This window comes from Hippopotamus amphibius, chromosome 6, assembly GCF_030028045.1.
Source record: "Hippopotamus amphibius kiboko isolate mHipAmp2 chromosome 6, mHipAmp2.hap2, whole genome shotgun sequence".
Classification (NCBI taxonomy): domain Eukaryota; kingdom Metazoa; phylum Chordata; class Mammalia; order Artiodactyla; family Hippopotamidae; genus Hippopotamus; species Hippopotamus amphibius.
The window spans coordinates 164,597,605-164,611,196 of record NC_080191.1 but is presented as its reverse complement, the minus strand read 5'-3'; the positions used below and the strand labels follow the sequence as shown (position 1 = coordinate 164,611,196).

General features: G+C 36.2%; 1 protein-coding gene across 3 annotated transcripts in view; it reads left to right on the top strand.

Moving 5' to 3' along the window:
- Positions 1-13,592, top strand: part of P3H2 (prolyl 3-hydroxylase 2) — a 154,600-nt gene that overhangs the window by 96,139 nt on the left and 44,869 nt on the right. The window lies entirely within an intron of this gene.

Below are 13,592 nucleotides of genomic sequence, written 5' to 3'. Positions count from 1 at the left end.
ATTTGAACTTAATTACCTCTCTAAAGGCCCTATCTCCAAATACAGTCACATTCTTAGGCCCTGGAGTGAGAGTTCACCTAAATTCACCTTTGAGACTTAGGGGATACAATTCAGCCCATAAACATATGGTAATATATATGACATTTATTTCATGTCTCTGGCACATTATGTGCTCAACAATAGCAGCAACTATTATTTAACCTCTCTGAGCTTCATTTTTGTTATTGTGAAATTGGGCTATTAATATCTGCCCAGCCTACATAGGATAATGACTTGAGATTAGTTATGTTAAATTTCTTCATAAAATAAGTGGTGAGAGACTGTTGTTTATCTCAGGTATACACACACATACTTTCTTCCTATTAAGAATATGTTCATTTGCTCTGAGCTTCTTTTGCAGTAGAGCTGGGAGTAGGAAGAGTAGGATTTAGGCTCCCATCTCATCCCATTTAACTCATAGCTTTCAGCATCCTCACTTCCTCAGGAAAGCACAAGGTTAATAATTGCAGTTCATATAGCCTTTCCTATAAGACTTCGTTGGCTCACACCGGACATGAGGCAAAGATTAATCAAAGTGTAACAGAATCTCTCCAGCCTCACTGTCTGCAAGGAGAGGCAAGTCAGAATTCCTTTAATGCCTCATGGGCGTGTTTTCAAATGAAAGGAATGAACTCTGCTTATATTATTTTGTAGCAGGACCACGTGTTCTTCTGGGTAGAAAGAGCAGAGATGGCAACTCCCAGATGGAAGGCTGTATGCATTTTAGTAACTTGGCTGGTATTTCTTTCTGATTGAAAATTGGACTTGCAACAGAGTCTTTAAAAGACTTTAAGTCTTCGAAAGCCTTAAAAAAGGCTTTAGATTAACAGCAAGTGGGTCTTCCAGGAATGGGAAATGTGGCAGTTTAGCACTCTGTTGGCATGCCTAACCAGCTGTAACTTTCAGAGTGTGATTATGTGGCCTGGTTCCATAATGTTCGGGATGAAAGACCAGATGGAGACCTGATTGGAGGGAGTGGGGTATACTGGCACCTGGAGCTCTGTGGGATTGATCTAAGCTTCCTGTCTCACTACAGACTGACCTAGTATAACCCAGTAACCTAGACTTACTCCTTTCCAATGAGATGGAGATGTTTCTGGAAGCAAGTTTCAAAAGACTCAAGTCACTTCATTTGCTCTGAAAGTTTCAAGTGCTCCCCCAAATATGACACAATATGTGCTTAGCTTCAAACCCATACCACTTTGGCCCCAGCCTACTTTAAGTATTCTTATGTACTTTAAATCCTACTCTCAACACTAGTACTTCCAACAAGCTAATCCTTACATATGGATAACACTTTTTATTGGTGTTTTACCCTTCCTGGCGACTCTGTCTGTTGAAATTCCATCCATCTTTCAGGTTCCATTACAAATGCCATATTCCTAATAAGATCTCCACGAAGACTTTCTAGACCCAAATCCACCTATGTAGAGGTGTTTTTTCCTACTTTGAATCCTCACAGTATTTGTTTTTACTTTTCTTCTCTTATTCATACTCAACCCTGAATTATAGGTATTTGTCTGATTTCGTACCCTGTCCCCCAGATTACTAATAAAAAGCAGGAATTAACTCACTTTCCTCCCTATCATCCCCACCCACCCAGTACCCAGCATAAGACCCTCATTAAATGTTGGTCGGGTTGAACTGAAAGACAAAGCAGAGTAGCTTAAACCTCAGTGTCCCTAGAAATTAAAAGCGTATATTATCCTATGCAGACAGAATGGAAGCGTCAAACTCCATGTGTGGAAGGAAGATCATAATGACAGTCTTTTCTTAGTATAAACCAAACATGCAGCTGCTAAACTCTGCCACAACGTAGCATTTTAAGGGGAAGAAAGCCAGTGTAAACCCCTAGTATGTGCAAAGTCAAAATCAGAAACCCTGAGTTTTTTTTAACCACTGAATATAATTTTATAGTCTATTTGATATGATTTTTCTAGGCTGTGGTTCAACTCAAACCAGTCACTTCGTTTGAACCCAATCCTATAGTTCTCTTCTATACTCATTAGCAGCAACTTTAATTTTGCTTACTCTGGGTGGCATGGAGAAAAGTATTCTTTTATGTCTTTTGGAGGGATATATTTTGGGTGTAATTTTTTATATGTACTTATCCAAAATGGTACATTCCTTATATTCCTGCTGAGTAAAGAGGACTGGCCACTTAGTCTTAGATGCAATGAAGTTTACTAGAAACACCATTAACTTTGGAATGAGAAGACCAGGCTGTGGGGTCTAGCATTTCTATTAGGATTCACATGACCCTGAGAACATTTTTTTTCCCTTTATATTTTAGCTATCTTATTCATATCAATAGAGCAGGGAGTCTTACACCAAATAATGTCTAAGGACAATTTCAGTCTTTGTATTTTAGGATTCTGGAATCACTTAGATGATGATTTTACAATTAAAGCCATTCTTTCATCAAAGTTAGTGAAGTTTACCCAAAGTATGGGTTGCTGTATACATACCAACAAAGTAGAGTCTCAGAAGGCTGATTAGTTCCTTGAGTCATTCTGAAATAGGAAGGATGGTTCTTTGGTCAAAAAAAATTTGAAAAATGTAGAAAAAAAATTCCTTTTATAGAAGTGAACTATCATAGTATCATATTAAAGACTCTAAAAATATTACCCTATATAAATTTGTTTAATTTTTCATACAGTTTATCTTATACTTAATTAACTATAAAAATATTTTAAAAAATAACTCTCATGACCATCCAGAGGAATGCACTGCTTAGCAAGATAAGGGTTGACTACAAGCCCAAAGGCATTTTCCCTGCACTTCTGGGTTACTCTGAATTATTCATACTGATTGATCACGACTTCATCCTGGAAAGTCTTCTCTTACTTTCTCTGGACCAAAGACTCAAATTGTGCCTCAGATGAAGATGTTGCCCAACACTCAATTGATCAGTTCTCCAGTCTAGATTTTTCACTGCTAAGGAGATGTATTCTTTTGCATGCCTCCCACCTAGTTCAAAATGAAATGATTATTTTTCTCTACTTGTGGCAAAATTTTGGAATCACCTAAAAAAAAAAAAAACCTGATTTCCATTGCTGTTTCAATCATATTCCATAATTGACTGCTTTGAAATTTTAAGGACATCCTTAATTTTTACATTTCCTTTGACTAATGCAGTAGACAGAATTGTATTCCCGCCTCTCCCCCCCCCCCCCGCCCAAATTAATATGTTGAACCTTTAACTACCAATATGATGGCATTTGGAGATGAGGGCTTTGGGAGGTAATTAGGTTTAGATTAGATCATGAGAGTGGGCTTTCCTGATACGATTAATGACCTTATAAGAATAGACACCAGAGAGCTTGCTCACTACATATGAGGACAGAAGGAGAAGGTGACCATCTGCAAACTAGGAAGAGAGCTTTCAGCAAAATCTGGCCGTTCTGGCACCCTAATCTCAAATATCCAGACTCCAGAACTGTGAGAAGATAAATATCTCTTATTTAAGCCACCTATTCAGTGTATTTCATTATGGCAACCCAAGCTAAGACAATCAACTTACTTCCTCTTTATGTGAGAAAAAAGCGTTTTCCAGGAATTTTGCTTCTTCTCCAGTCTCGCCTTACTCCTAGTTTATTGTACAAACACTAGGCTAACCTTTCCACAAGAGAAAGGATATCAAGTTGGTAATACAGCACCATTCTTGTACTCTTCTCCCTGCTGAGAAATAAAATGTATTTCAGATTTCTGATTTCTGGTTCTGCATATAAGGAGCTTGGATGTTGCCATTCCATCCTAGCAACAAGTAAAAAGCTGAACAGACTGAAGATTCAACAACTATTCTAGGATCCATAAAAGAGGTTGAGACTAGAGGGCAAACCACTGCTCCCAAGACTGGAGAGAGAAAGAGATGAACACATGTTGTCTTGGCTTATGAAGCAGAGACTCATAAGCAGAAACGACTGAGGGGACCAGTGCAGGAGTAGGAAAATCCGAACTGTAATTGACAAATTGCTTTAGGTTTAGTGTGGGCAATTCTGAGAGTTAAAAACTCCAGCAGGGGACTCAGTCATCGAGGGGCACATTCAATATTGTGAAATGTATCTCTAGGAACTCGACCAGGTTCTCACAGTAAATATAAGAGAAATATTTCCCTCATGCTTCCTGCAGGGAGAGGGGAAAAGGAACCATTTTGAAGTAGACCAGAGAAACCTTGTTCTTCACAAGGCTTACCCTCAGGAGAAGCTAGCTAACCAGAACCTAACTTGCTCTAGTCTTATCAGAGACTAACTGTCCCTGGGGAAGTGATCTGCAACTTTAATGAATTTAATAGTTCCTTTTTTTTTGGTGGATTCTTTTGGGTTTCCTATAAACAGTATCATGTCATCTGCAAATAGTGACAATTTTACTTCTTCCTTTACAATTTGGAGGCTTTTTATTTCCTTTTATTTCTAATTGCTGTGGTGAGGACTTCCAATACTGTGTTAAATAAAAGTGGTGAGAGTGGAAATCCTTGTCTTATTCCTGATCTTAGAAGAAAAGCTTTCAGCCTTTCAGAATTGAGTATGATGTTAGCTATGAGTTTGTCATAAATGGCCTTTATTATGTTGGGGTACGAGGGTGAGTCAAAAATTATCTGCACTTCGCTTGTATTAAAACTTCTATAAATTCTACAGCCACAGTGTGGATAATTTTTGACTCACCCTCATGTGTTCCCTCTATGCCTGCTTTGTTGAGAATTTTTATCATAAGTACATGTTGAATTTTGTCAAATGCTTTTTTACATATGTTGAGGTAATCATGGTTTTTATTCTTCATGTTGTTAATGTGGTGTACCACACTGATTGATTTATGGATATTAAGCCATCCTTATATCCCTGGAATAAATCCCACTTGATCCATGGTGTATAATTCTTTTAATGTACTGTTAAAGTTAGTGTACTGATATTCTGTTGTGGATTTTTAAATCTATGTTCACCAGGGATAGTGGCCTGTAATTATCTTTTTTTGTGGTGTCTTTTGTCTGGTTTTTGTATTAGGGTAATGCTGCCCTCATAAAATGAGTTTGGAAGTGTTTCTTCCTCTTCAGTTTTTTGGAATCATTTGAGGATAGGTATTAACTCTTTTTAAATGTTTGGTGGAATTCACCTGTGAAGCCATCTGGATGTGGACTTTTATTTTTGGAGAGTTTTTAAATGTACTGGTTCAATCGCATTACTAGCAAATAAGTCTATTCAGATTTTTTCTTTATTCATAATTCAGTTTTGGATGATTGTATGTTTCTACATGCAATGGAAGTTATCCATTTCTTCTGAGTTGTGTAATTGGTGGGCATATGATTGTTTGTAGTATTCTTTTATGATCCTTTGTATTTCTTTGGTATTCATTGTAATTTCTCCTCTTTTATTTCTAATTTTATTTCTTTGGGCCCTTTCTCTCTCTCTTATTTTTTTCTTGTTGAGTCTGGCTAAAGATTTTTCAAATTTGTTTATCTTTTCAAAGAAACAAATCTTATTTTCACTGATCTTTTGTGTTTTTTGTTTTTTTTTTGTGGGGTTTTTTTTTTTTTTTTTGGTCTCTATTTTATTTATTTCTGCTCTGATCTCTATAATATCCTTCCTTCTACTAAATTTGGGCTTTGCTCATTCTTTTTCTAATTCCTTTAAATGTACAATTAGATTGTTTATCTGAGGTTTTTCTTATTTCTTGAGAGAGGTCTGTTATCACTAGAAACTTCCTTCTTAAAACTGCTTTTGCTGCATTCTTTAGATTTTGGACAGTTGTGCTTTCATTTTCATTTGTCTTAAGGAATTTTTTTGATTTCCTCTTTGAATTCTTCATCATTGTGTTTTGTGTTTAGTAGCATATTGTTTAGTTTTTGTATTTTTTTTTTCCAGTTTTGTTCTTGTAGTTGATTCTGGTTTTATACACTTTCTATCAAAATATCAAGGATAATTTTTATAGAACTAAAGCAAATCCTCCTAAAATTTGTATGGAACCACAAAGGACCCCCAAAAGCCAAAGCAATCTTGAGAATGGTACCAAGCCAAAACAAACAAAACAAAACCAATGCTCCCAAACTTGAAACTGTACTACAAAGCTAAAGTAATCAAAACAGTATGGTACTGGCACAAAAACAGACATGCAGATCAATGGAACAGAGTAAAGAGCCCAGAAACAGACCCATATAAATATACTCACTGATCTTTGACGAAGGAGTGAAGGCAATATAATGAAGCAAAGATAGTCTTTTCAAAAATGGTGCTGGAACAACTGGATAGGCACATATAAAAAAATAAAATAAAAAATAAAATAAAATAAAATAAAATAAAATAAAAGGAATCTAAGTAACAAATTCTGTCCTTCATAAAAATAAACTATAAATTGATTATAGATCTAAATGTAAACAGAGCAAATATAAAACTTTTAGAAGATAACATACATGACTTTGGCTATGGCAGTAGCTTTTTGGGTACAACACCAAAATCACGATCCATGAAAGAAATAATTGATAAGATGGGTTTCATTAAAATTAAAAGCTTCTGTTTTGCAAAAGACAATGGAAAGAGAATTAGAAGGCAAGCAAAAGACTAGGAAAAAATATTGACAAAAGATATCTTTTGAGATAAAGAATTATTACCCAAAATATACAAAGAACTCTTAAAACTCAAAAATAAGAAAACCAGCAACCCAATTTTAAAATGAGTAAGATCCTTAACAGACACCTTACCAATGAAGATATACAGATGGTAAATAAGCATTTGAAAAAATCTCTACATCATATGTCATCAGGAAAATGAAAATTAAAGCAAAAATGAAATACTACCACATATCTATGAGCCCAATATCCAGAACAATGACAAAGTCAAATGCTGGCAAGGATGTGGAGCTACAAGAACTGTCATTCATTGCTAATGGGAATGCAAAATGATGAGGCCACTCTAGAAGACAGTTCAGCAGTTTCTTATAAAACTAAACTACTCTTACTACACCATCCAGCAATATCATTCCATGGTATTTCTCTAAAGGAGTTGAAAATTTATGTTTGCACAGTAATCTGCACCCACATGTTTATAGCAGTTTTATCATAATTTGCAAAACTTGGAAGCAGCCATGACATACTTCAGTAGGTGAATAAACAAACTGTGGTATGTCAGACAATGGAATATTATTCAATGCTAAAAAGAAATGAGCTATCAAGTGAAAAGACAGAGAAACCTCAAATGCATATCCCTAAAGTCACTAAGTGAAAGAAGCCAATCTGAAAAGTTGCAATACTGTGATTATAACTATATAACATTCTGGGAAAGGAAAAACTATGGAGGCAGTAAAAAGATCAGTGGTTACCAGGGGTTGGGGTTGGGAGGGATGCATAGATGGAGAGCAGAGGATTTTTAGGGCATGAAAATGCTCTGTGTGATACTAAATTGATATATACTTATTATACATTTCTCCAAACCCATAAAATGTATACTACCGATAGTGATTGCTGTGGTCTTTGAGTGATTATGGTGTGTAGATGCGCATTCCTCAGTTGTAATAAATGTGCCACTCTGGTTAGAGATGTTGATAATGGGAGAAGCTATGCCTATTTGGCAGCATGGGGGATATTGGAAATCTCTGTTGTTGTTTTTCTCCCAATCTTGCTCTGAACCTAAAATTGCTCAAAAAAAGTATTAAGAAAAAAATTTTATAGTTATCTCAAATATTGTAATTTTTATTTTTCAAATTATTTTTGAAATGAGACAGGGGTGGTTTTCATAACCACATTCACATACTTGCACACATAGATACATCTGAGTCTCTTTTTCCAAGAATACAAGTCAAAACACCTCAGTTTAGTGTTCAGAGATCCCCAAATTCCAGCCCCATTCAACCTTGTTTTCTATTACTCTGCAATCTAGATTTTCCACATGAGCCAGTTCAGCCAAATTATTATTCTGTAAAAATATCTGAGTCATTTCTATTTCTTCCTGCTTACCCTATTCTGCACCTGAGAAATCCACATGCTTTTTATTCTTCAAGGCCCAGTCTCGGTCCCACTTTCTCAATGAGGCCTTTCCTGTACCTTCCAGTTAATGTGGTTTCAAATTTCTCTCAATTTCTATAGCACTGTGTTGACTAACCCACTCATTCTCCCCTCTAATCCTGTACAGTCTTAGTTCTCAATATTAATAGTCTGTGTATAGCCCCTTGTCCTGTTGAACTGTATTTAATAAAAGGTCAAGGACCATACTGTAAATATTTTATGTCCTCAGAGAACATCTATCATAGTTCTTTTTAGGGCAGAGGTGATCTGCAAACACTTGTTACACGTAACAGCTGTACATGAACTCACCTCTACTTTGAAATTACAGAGTTTAAAATCCCAAAGATGTGTTTGTGAATGTTTTAAGAAAAGATGTAGATTCTAACCATAGTCTTGTCACTAATTTTCTATGCAAATGTTTAATCTACCTGTAAAGTGAAGCAGAGGTACTATATGATTTAAAGTGCCTTTCTAACCCTGATTATCTATGGTTAATGAAAGTTAGTTTTCAGAAGACCAATGCCAGTGCCACCAAAGTAACAGAAAAAACTGGATGCTACCTGATATGTTCAGTAAGTTAGCAGATTTCTCCAAGCTTTAACCTTCTCAGAAATTCAGATGGATGGCATTTCTTTCCAGTACATCTTTTGACTGAGGTATGGAGGAAATGTTTGCATTTATATTTAACCTGTGTATATGGCAGGTATATTTAATTTACAGCACAGCCTAAGGTTATTGCCTTGGCTGAATGTTTCACAAAGTGCAGGTGTGATGCCAGAGGAGTTTATGAAACCTTGAAAGAACTCTATAAACCACCTCTTTAATACGACCCATGGTCTGTCAGGTTATGAGTACCCATTAGTCAGCCTGATGGGTTAAATACCTGAAGGGACCTTAGTCTCTTCTTGAACTCCCCCCCAAGAGGGGTCTTGGGAGTGAAACTCCCTTTGGGTTGCAGCCATGGTGCTTTCTTTTACATGAGCTAAAGTGAAGGTTTTGAAATACTTTTTGAAGTAAATATCCCCACACTTATGAGAGCAAAAGAGAGTTTGTATTTCATAGAGGAACGTGGCATATTTATACCAAAAAGGTACAAGTGTGAAAGCGTTTGATTTGCTTGTTTGCTTTTCTTATATTTCTCACAGTGGAGTGGTTTGGGTGGAATGTGTTGAATTGTTTCATAAACACAAAATGGAAGGGAGACCAAAATGAAAAGGAGATGGTAGAAATTGTAATGACAGCATTTTTCAATATGCTCACTAAACCCTAAAGCCCCTCCTCAAATCACCAGTTTTGGCAAGCTATCTCCAGCGTTATCCTAGCACCATTACAGTTTTTAACAAGGCAAAGCCCAGTGTGTTACTTCTTTTCTCTGACACACATTCCTCCATCTGTCATCCACTCAGGAAATGTGGGTGCTTATGAGAGAAACAGGAAATAAACCCAAACATTGATTCTCAGTCCTCTTTTCTCCTGCTTCTTCTCACCTATGACAAGCATTTTGTACCCATCACTTTGTTATTTCACAAAACAATGTGGCAGATACACAAGAAGTTTTGAAAAGTTTATATATATATATATATATATATATATATTTATATTCTCAAGAGCAGAAAAATCAGTGCCAGATCTATATTAAGCTATTTTACTGCTGATTTTTAAAGGATATCTTAGAAACAGAAAGCCCAGATCCACAGTTGATGTGCTATTTAGCAATCATATTTGACATACAAATTCAAATGATTGCACCTTTGTATAGTTTGGGGTAAAAATGTGATCTGGCTCCTAATGGCTATAGAGACATAACTCTGGAAGTGAGTAATTAGGCTGTTGGCTCTAGCAAAGTGATGACCAGCTAGAACTTTTTAATGGGTCACTAGGGATAGACAGCATTCATCTCCATTTATCATAATGAAAACCAGGCAGAAGCTAAGCACACGTGAACAGAACAACAAACTTTGTTTTTATACCATCAAGTTCGTTAAGGGCCACTCAGTCTGTGCCAGCACTAGCTTCCCCATGGTGCTATAGCTCATTGTTTGTACTATAATGTGCTCTTGTAAATAATAATCAACTCCTTTTGCACTGGACCCAAGGTGAGGTAGGGGTTCATCTTCTAGCTTTTGAAGAATTTCACAGTAAGAATTGAGTATACACTTGATAAATGATCCTTTTTTATTATTTTAACTTTTATTAGTAGGGTTGTAAAGTGCTTTGCAAACTACACAACAGTATATGAGGGTAAATTCTTAAAAAGCTCATAAACAAAATTATGCTCATATGATATGGGGGTCACAAAGGAGAGTACAATTCTGAGCTCACAAAGAGGGACATTGGATTTCTATTTATTTATTTTTCAAAATCAGACACAAATAAGATTCTTTACATGTTAAAGTGATGACTACTACAATAGTTGTGGGACGTTGGCAAAACTGGAGTATGAAATGAGGGACAGCCATCTTCCAAAGACATTTTTAAAGAGGATTAAAGCTGCTTTTTGAAAAACAGTAGCAGGAAGCAAAGGTCAGAGAGGTCTTGGCCCAAACTTTCTTTTCGGTAACAATTAGTCATTCTCTGACACCTCAAGGGAGACTTCTGGACAACACCACAGAGATTAAGATGCCTTCCCAGTTGTTCAGTCTTACCCTGTCCTAATATTTAAAACCAAAAATAATAGTATCATAACAATAAACCACACATTAATTTCATTTGATCCGTGACAGATATGACTCGCCCACATTCCATCACTGAGATAGTACTCTCTCCTTACCCAGCAGCTATCCAAGTCTTGGCTCTTCTCTTGTTAGGAACTTAGACAATACGCAGACAGCTTGAACGATTTTGTCCAATTAAGCTCACACATACTTTTTGGCTAATACTTTGAGTTCTCTGTTTTTTATTTTGTTTTGTTCTGTTTTCTCAAAAACTCAAGGACTTTTTGTTTTAAATAGTTTCTAATATGAAATAGCATGTTTAAACGTTTTGCTTCTTCACTTCAGTGTTTTCCTTACCCTGAGAGATGGGTTTTATTTAGATAAGAAATCTTCTAGCAAGCTTAACTGACAGAATCTGTTGTTGCGCTGAGCTCATACGGGTAACCTCATTTGACGGTCGCGAGTCACCATCAGTGTTTAACATTAAGTTGTAAACATCAGATTAAAACTTCACTAGAGTGTTTAGAAAAACAGGAGTCTATTAATCAGGCTCAGGACAATAAGTAATTGAAGGAAAGGGTACAAGCAGTTGGCAAAACAGAGTACTTTAAAAAGCCGTATGTTTCCTTTCCAGCTTATTCCACAGAGAAAATGTTGCTCTTTAAATATGTCATTTCTCATCTAATCTTTACCAAATAGCATTTTGAAAGCTACAAATATTTACTTATAACCATGACTACACTTTAAACTAACATTCCATAACTACAAAGATAAGTTCATTTTTTACATTAACATGAACACCTAGCTTGTGAATTACTATGTGTTCTTTAAAGCTAAAATATTCTAAGTTTTCTACCTTGCCATGTAGGAAAGAATTTAATTGCTAGAAATTTCCTTTACTTTGGGGGTTTATCTTTTGAGTAAATTGCACCTTTTCTGTGTCCAAAAGAACTTTGAGTTACCTTGCTTAAGCAATTATTTGTATAATTAGATTTTTGAAATGGAAACAAGAACAAAAGAACTTAAAGAAAAAAATGGAAACATACTAGCTTCAGTTTGATATACTATAAACCAGCATAATACATTTATTGTAAATGAGAATAAAATTTAGTTCTGAGCTTCCTAGTAGTCAAGACAAAAAGAACAACACAGTCTGTCACGTAGTCCTCAGGGTCTGGTAAAATTAATTTTATAAATTAATCAGGAAAATCAAACAATTATTTACGATAACTAAATTATGAAGAAAGCTCAATATATGGTGCTTTTTGCAAATTGCATTAACAACATAAAGGATGATAACATCACCAGAAATTGTGGAATAAGAATGAAAAGTTATTTTTCATATGGCTATTTTTGGACTCTCTAAAAATCTGACTCCATTATATGGAAATGTTTAGGAATTTCCTAAGATTGAATTCTCATTAAAGAGCCTGGTCTTTACATTTGGAACACTGTAATTTGTAGGATTTAGTTTAATTCGGTAGTTCAAACAAACTGCTTCCAAATTTTCTTTCAAAATTTGATGGGGTTTATTTTAACAGTATTTTCTCTCTCTTTTATTTTATTTTTTATTTTTGGCCATGCCATGGCTTGTGGGATCTTAATTCCCCCACCAGGAATTGAACCCAGGCCCTTGGCAGTGACAGCACAGAGTCCTAACCACTAGATTGCCAGGGAATTCCCAACAGCATACTTTTAATATGTTGTTCAGTTATTTAAAGTTTATTTATTTGTTTACTGATGCAGTTCTGTGAAGGAAAATTAACTTTGGGTTGACAAAAATTTGAGGTAAATTTGGAGACATTAGCAAAAGCTGAAGTATCCATAAAAATGTTGGATATCACAATTATTTTTAAAAAATCTTGCTTCATAAAAGAAAAACAAAAGTTTTTAGCCCATGAATCCCCCTCCAGCTAATGCTGCTAATCAGAACTTAAAAATTCTGTTGTGGCTTAGAAACAGGATGTGTTCACTACCTATTTACATGTTTGGCAGTTGGTTTGAAACCTCATATGGAATTAAAAATTCTCTAAAGTTGCTGTATTGTGAAATTTAAGTACAGAGCCAAGGCAGAAATATAGCACTGCATCAAACAGTAATGCATGACATTGGATGAATTCCCAAAGTTATGGTGGGGAAAGTAGGGAAGGAATTCCCTTCTTTATTGAAAATGTTGTTTGAGCACAAGAAAGGAAATTACTTATTTCAGGCTTGATGTTTTACCCTGATTATATAAAAAGGCTTCAGAAGATAGAACATATCTTAAATATTCTTTCAAAAATATGCAGTGTTGGGGGAGACAAGAAGATGGCAGAGAAGTAAGACTTGGAAATCGCCTTCCTCCATATAAATACATCCAGAATATATCTACATGTGGAACAGCTCCTACAGAACACCTACCGAATGCTTGCAGGGGACCTCAGACTTCCAAAAAGCTTCCAGGGTCTTAGTGCCCCAGCCAGGGGTCAGACTTGGGCCTCTGAGGCAGGGGAGCTGAGTCCAGGATGCTGGACCACCAGAGAACTCCTGACGCCATGGAATATTAATCAGCAGGAGCTCTCTCAGAGGTCTCCACCTCAACACTAAGTTCCAGCTCCACAAAATGGCTAGCAAGCTCCAGTGCTAGACACCTCATGGCAAACAACTAGCAAGACAGGAACACAACCCCACCCATTAGCAGACAAACTACCTATAGTCATACTAAGCTCACAGACTCACCAAAACACACCATCGTTAAGTGGCCCTGCACATTAGAAAGTCAAGATCCGGCTCCACACACAAGAACACAGGCACCAGTGCCCCCCACCAGGAAGCCTACACAAGCCACTGGACCAACTTCCCCATTGGGGTCAGACAACAGAATTAAGAAGAACTATGACACTGCAGCCTGAGAAAAGGAGACTCCCAAA